The sequence below is a fragment of the Taeniopygia guttata genome, chromosome 37, assembly GCF_048771995.1.
Source record: "Taeniopygia guttata chromosome 37, bTaeGut7.mat, whole genome shotgun sequence".
NCBI lineage: Eukaryota > Metazoa > Chordata > Aves > Passeriformes > Estrildidae > Taeniopygia > Taeniopygia guttata.
Window position 1 is genome coordinate 3,299,001 of NC_133062.1, and position 6,000 is coordinate 3,305,000.

Here is a 6,000-nt window from a genome sequence, read left to right on the forward strand (position 1 = left end):
CCAAATGAACTGTTGGGGTGACTCTGGTGGTCTTTCACTGAAGACCCCTCATCTGCCTCCTTCACACCGTGACAGACGGAGATCAAGAACCCTCTCCCCAAGGACTGAGACTGAGACCCCTACCACAGAGAGTGGTGGTGGGGGGGAATGACATGACCTGTTCTTCTCCTGTAACTTCAATGGACTTATTCATCATTGTGTTTGTTCAGCCTGGATGATTTTCTGTAGATACACCTGTTCCCCCCATAGCAATTTCAATAGACTCTCATTGTTCCCCCCTTTCCCTCTGTGGACTATAACTGGACCCCTGGGTTGGGCAGGATTTTGGAGACTTTCTCCAACAGAACAAGACGGATCCCCATCGTCCGGACCACTGAGGACCTCGCCTGTGTTGGTAGCTGTTCCCATCCCCCCTTCTCTCTCTCTCTCTCTCTCTCCTTTTTATTTCTTTTCTGACCCCACTATCGCATTTATTGTTTTTTGGCCCTTAATAAAGGTGCCTCTGTTGTGATTAAACTGATAGTCCCCTGCTGTTTGTCTTTTGCACTTTGGGATCGGCTAACGAACCTTCACGACACCCCGCTATAAGCGGATCGTGACACCCTCCTCAAGTGTGTTGCAAACCCAAGGTGGCCAAGTGCCTCCAAGACCACTCCAGATCTGCCCTGGGCCAGCTGTGAGGGTGGATCATCAGCCCAACCTGCACTGGGCCATTGCAAGGGATTCTTGCCATGGTCACTGCACTGACCCCACTGCTGGGTTTGGGTGCCATGGCAACCCTCATCAGTTCAAGTTTCCTTGGAAACCACCCCAGGACACCTTTCTGCAGCCAGGTTCCATGGCCACTTGCCTGCAGAGCTGTTACTGCCCTCGGCTGCCATGGCAGCCCTCAGGACAAAGTGGTGCCAGGGCTGTTCCAGGCACAATTGCAGTGCCACTCCTTGGTGCCACCAGGTGCCACAGCAACAGCCACAGGGACCCATTCCTTAGTTTGGTGCCACAGCAATCAATGCCTGGAGGCATTGTGATGGTTGTTTGCCATGGAAACATGCCCTGGGCCTATCTTCAGACCTGCTGTCACAGCCCAGAGCCAGAGGGGATTCCTTGCCGGGGCCTTGTGCCATAGGCACCTGCCCTGTGCCACGCTGGCCGGTCCGGAACCGCGGAACCAGCAGCAAACGGCAGTGCCAGGGCCAAGGACAGGTCAGGCAGACAGAAAGGGGCAGTGCTGGGCACTGTTTCCATGGCAAGCCTCACTGGGTGTGATACCTGGGACACCTTTCCTGTCAGGTGCCATAGAAACCCCTTTTTGGGACTGATGGCACGGACACTGGCACTGAGACGCTGCTGGGACAGGTGCTGAGCACAGGGCTGAGCAAACAGAGATGGTTTTGCTCTTGCTGAGCTCCCACTGAGCCAAGGCCTGTCCTGCCCGCCTGGGCCACGCTGGGGAGGGGCTGGGGCTGGCAGGGAGGTGTGGAGGGGACACAGCCAGCACAGGTGACCCCGCTGGCCCTGGAATACCCCAGCCCATGGGACATCCTGGTCAGTGTATAAAGTGGGGGGAGTAAGGAGCAAGGGGAACTTTTGGAGTGAGGGCTTTTGTCTTCCTAGGTAACTCTTAGGCAGGATGGGGCCCTGTTTTGCTGGTGCACAAGGTAAGCACCAAAAACACAGACACCAACCTAAGGAAGTGTGTAATTTATAGAATGCAAACCAGCAAAAACTGACAAAAGGAGAAGCTCTGCAAAGGACATAGTCATTAGCCAAAGCTACAAAACCAGCTCAGCAATGCACCCAACCATCACTACCAAAGATTGCCTACATTGATTAAGATAGATTTAGCAGCAGTAACTCTCAGACTTTACCATCACCCAGACCCACACAGCAGCTTGGAAGAAGCTGTCGCAGCCAAGAACTGCAGAGCCACTCCTAGACACTGGAAATTCCTGCAGGTGCCTCCAGCCCCAGATGAGTCGCCAGCCTTGCTGTGAGAGGGCCCAGCTCTGATACTGCTCAATAAACAAACTGACAGCAGTGTGGGAGCATCTGTTTTCATCCTCCTCTTGGGTCCCTCCCAAAGCCTGGCCAGGGCCCAAGGAGGAACCAAGGAAGCTGACTTTGATCCTACAGCCCCAAGCCAGATGGGGCCTTGTCCACCTTCTAAATACAGAAAGGTAAAGCCATGTTTGACTAATGAACACATCTAGTAATGATATTGCTAATAATGCATTGTTCAGGAGCAGCTACAAATACAAAATTGGATTAGAAAGTTCTCTTTGGTTACAAGATGCAGCTGAGGATGTGTAATCAGTTCCTATCTGTTAGAGGTGGTGTGCCCAATTCTGTTAATTGGGCAGTTTACTTTATCTCTTCCATAACCAATCATCTCTCTGGGAAATATCTTCTGCTAATGGGCCATTGTATGTCACTGCATGACTGATAAAAACGAAATCATCCCATTGTGAGATGCTCCACCCAGTGGGAGGAGCCAAGCATTCCTGCCTGGATATAATCTCAGACTTCAAACACCACAGCCGACCTTTTCCCCCTGCATTCTCAGAGGAGCAGCTTTTCTTCTGCACTGGATTCCCATAGGAAGATTCCCAACAACACCACTACTGGACCTACAGAGGCAAACTCCACCCTGCTCCAGGATCACTGCTTGAACAGCAGCACACCTGTCACTGCAGGAGGACTGCAGCCACCATTTAATTGGACTGCTGCCAACACCCTGACCCACAGTGTGTCAGGTCATATTCTGACTCGGTCAGTGGTTTTTCTTACGTTTGTCCCATTGCATTTGCATTTTTGATATTCTCCTAGTGAAGGACTGCTCCCTTTGGCACACAGGCAAATCCCATCCTGCCTTTTTCCTTCCTTGCCAGACGAGGAGCTGAAGATGGAGTCCAGAGTTGACAAATCCCCATGGCAGAACCTCATGGAAGAGGCTGTTTTGAGCAGCTCCATGGAACAGGAATCCAATGGGGAGGAAAAGCCACAGAGATCCCACAGGAGGAGGGGCTCCAAACCCAGCCCAGGGTGCTCTGAGGAGGAAAGACCCAACCTGTGCCAGGAAGGTGGACAGAGCTTCAGCAAGAGGTCAGAGCTGGTGGTCCATGAGCATCTTCAGAATGGGGAGAATCCCTACAAGTGCTTGGAGTGTGGAAAGAGCTTCAGACAGAGCTCTGACCTGCTCCGCCACCAGATGATCCACACAGGGGAATGGGCCTACGAGTGTGGGGAGTGTGGGAAGGGCTTCAGGTGCAGCTCTGAACTCATCGCCCACCAACGCATCCACACCGGGGAGAGGCCTTACGAATGTCCTGAGTGTCCAAAAAGGTTTCACACCAGCTCCCATCTCCTTCTGCATGAGCGGATTCACACAGCCGAGAGGCCCTTCCGCTGCCCTGACTGCGGGGACGGCTTCAAGCATAACTCCCACCTCGTCAGGCACCAGCGCATTCACACTGGGGAGAGGCCGTACAGGTGTCCCCAGTGTGGGAAGAGCTTCACCCAGAGGTCTAACTTGACCAGACACCAACGGAGGCACCAGTAAGAGAAGCCCTGCAAATGCCCTGACTGCAGGAAGAGCTTTGTCCAGCTTCATCCTCTATTGGAGGACCCATGTTGGGAAGAGATCTGGTGACCCACGTTCCCTGTGATCCATGCTGGGAAGACAACTGTTCCTTTTCCTGCCCCTGGCAATGACATGATGTGGGGTCAAATGACGTGAGGGTTTGGCCATTGTGTTGCAATTACATTCACTCTCACACTGATGTCATTGCCAGGGGCAGGAAAGGGACTGTTTCTTCCCCGCAAGGAGAAGGGCATCCTTTCCAGGAAGGAAGAAATACATGTCTGGGAAGAGACAGTCGGTGGTGATGTACTTTTCCCTGTAAATGGTTTTTCTTATGATTTCTGTGTTCAATATTGTTTCTGTTCCTGTTTGTTCCTTATCACATTGCTGTTCTCAATAAATTGTTCTTAACTCAGGATCTTTGTCTTTTGTGCTTTCCATGGGAGGCAGGAGGGCAGCAAGCTGCACTGCAGTATTACTTGGAGCAGGAAATTGGGGAATCCCATTCCTAAACCTGGGCCCATGGAAACCAGGATTGCGAGCTGGTGCCAGCCCTGGTGGCCATGGCAACAGCCTTGGGAGTGGCTCCCTGGCTGGGGCTGTGGGAACCTCTTCACTCTGGTGCCCAGGGACAGGACTGGAGGGAACGGCTGCAGCTGAGTCGGGGCAGCCTTAACTTGGATCTCAGGAAAAGGTTTTTCCCCAGAGGCTGCTGGGGCACTGCCCTGGCTCCCCAGGGAAAGGTCACAGCTCCAGGGCTCTGTGCACTCCAGCCACATTTGCACACCACTGTTAGGCCCAGGCTGGCATTGTTGGGGTGTCCTGTGCAGGGCCAGCAGTTGGATTCGAGGATCCCGATGTATTCCACCCAGCTCAGCCAAAAATTCTGTGGTTCTGGGATCCCATGACCCTGGGAATGGGAGTGCCAATGGTTGCCATGGCAACAGACTCTGGCTCCAGGCCTGAGCTGGTGTCCATGGCAACCACCGCTGGCATGGGGTCTCCATGGAGCTGCCCAGGGACTGACCATAGCAACAGCAGCTGGGGATGGTTGCCATGGAAACTGAACAGAGAAACAGGGGCTGAGGTGGATGCCATGGAAACTGACCATAGCAATGGGGGGGGGTTGATGATAGTTTCCATGGAAATTGACCACAGAAATGAGGCCTGGTGATGTTTGCCTACTTAGCATCAGATTTGTCACACACACTCAGAGGGGTTCCATGAGGACTTTCCAAGAGTCTCCAGGCTCTTCAAGAGCTTGAATATCACACACTGAGACAGGGGCTCCATGGAGACCTCCCAGGGCTTTCTGGGGATGGTAAGGATCTGAGTAGTCAGAGGCAGTCACAGCCATTCCATGGTGACATCCCAGAGGACCTTGTGCTGCAAAGCCACCGGTCTGTCACAGGCACTCATGAGGGCTCCACGATGATATCCCAGGAGTCCCCAGGCTGCCAAAGAGTCAGGATGTCCCAGACACTCACAGGGGTTTCTGTCACCGGCAGAGTGGGAGCTTCAGGCAAAAGCTTTATTTCTTTATTGGAGAAACTCCTGCTGAATCATGAGGTGGAGAAATGATACCCAGCAGCCGCCCTGAATCCCCCAAAACTCTCCAGGACGTTTAGACTTCTAAAATTCCTTTAAGAGAGGAGCCTCTGAGTGGCTGGATCCAATCCCAACTCCAGACTTTCTCAAAGGTGTAAAAGATTGGACAGGTGGAATTGAACTTCAATTCAATTTGTCCCACAGGATTAGCGATGGAATACCAGATATATTTATAGAAATATAAAGGATCAGTTCATACCGAGTGCTATCACACAGCACTTACAGGATGGCCAGGGTACCAGACCCAGTCAGCATGGGTTTACAAAGGGTAGATCATGTCTGAGCAACCTGGTCTTCTATGACCAGGTGACCCATCTGGTGGATGCAGGAAGGGCTGTGGATGTTGGCTATTTAGACTTCTACAAGGCCTTTGATACAGTCTCCTACAGCACAGTCCTGGAGAAGCTGGCAGTCCACAGCTTGGACAGGAGCACTCTTTGCTGGGTTAGGAACTGGCTGGATGGCCAGGCCCAGAGAGTGGTGGTGAATGGTGCCGCATCCAGCTGGGGACAGTCACCAGTGGTGTCCCTCAGGGCTCTGTACTGGGACAAGTTCTATTTAATATTTTTATAGATGACATGGATGAGGGCATCAAGTCCATAATTAGTAAATTTGCATTCCCGTCTTTCCCCCCCCCACCCGGCCCTCCTTCGAGGGGCGGTGTTGGGGCGGGGGGGGTCTCTCTCGGCAGGCCGGGGCCGACAGGGGTAGACCAGGCGTCCTGCGCCCGGGGTAGACCTGTTACACCCAAGCCCCGGGGTAGACCCGGCGTCCTGCCGCCAGGGTAGACCTGTGTCACCCAAGCCCCGGGG

The 6,000-nt window shown here is 53.1% G+C and overlaps 1 pseudogene; it reads left to right on the top strand.

The window, feature by feature from the left end:
• The window catches only part of LOC116807532 (uncharacterized), a 1,256,502-nt pseudogene that overhangs the window by 59,628 nt on the left and 1,190,874 nt on the right, over positions 1-6,000 (top strand).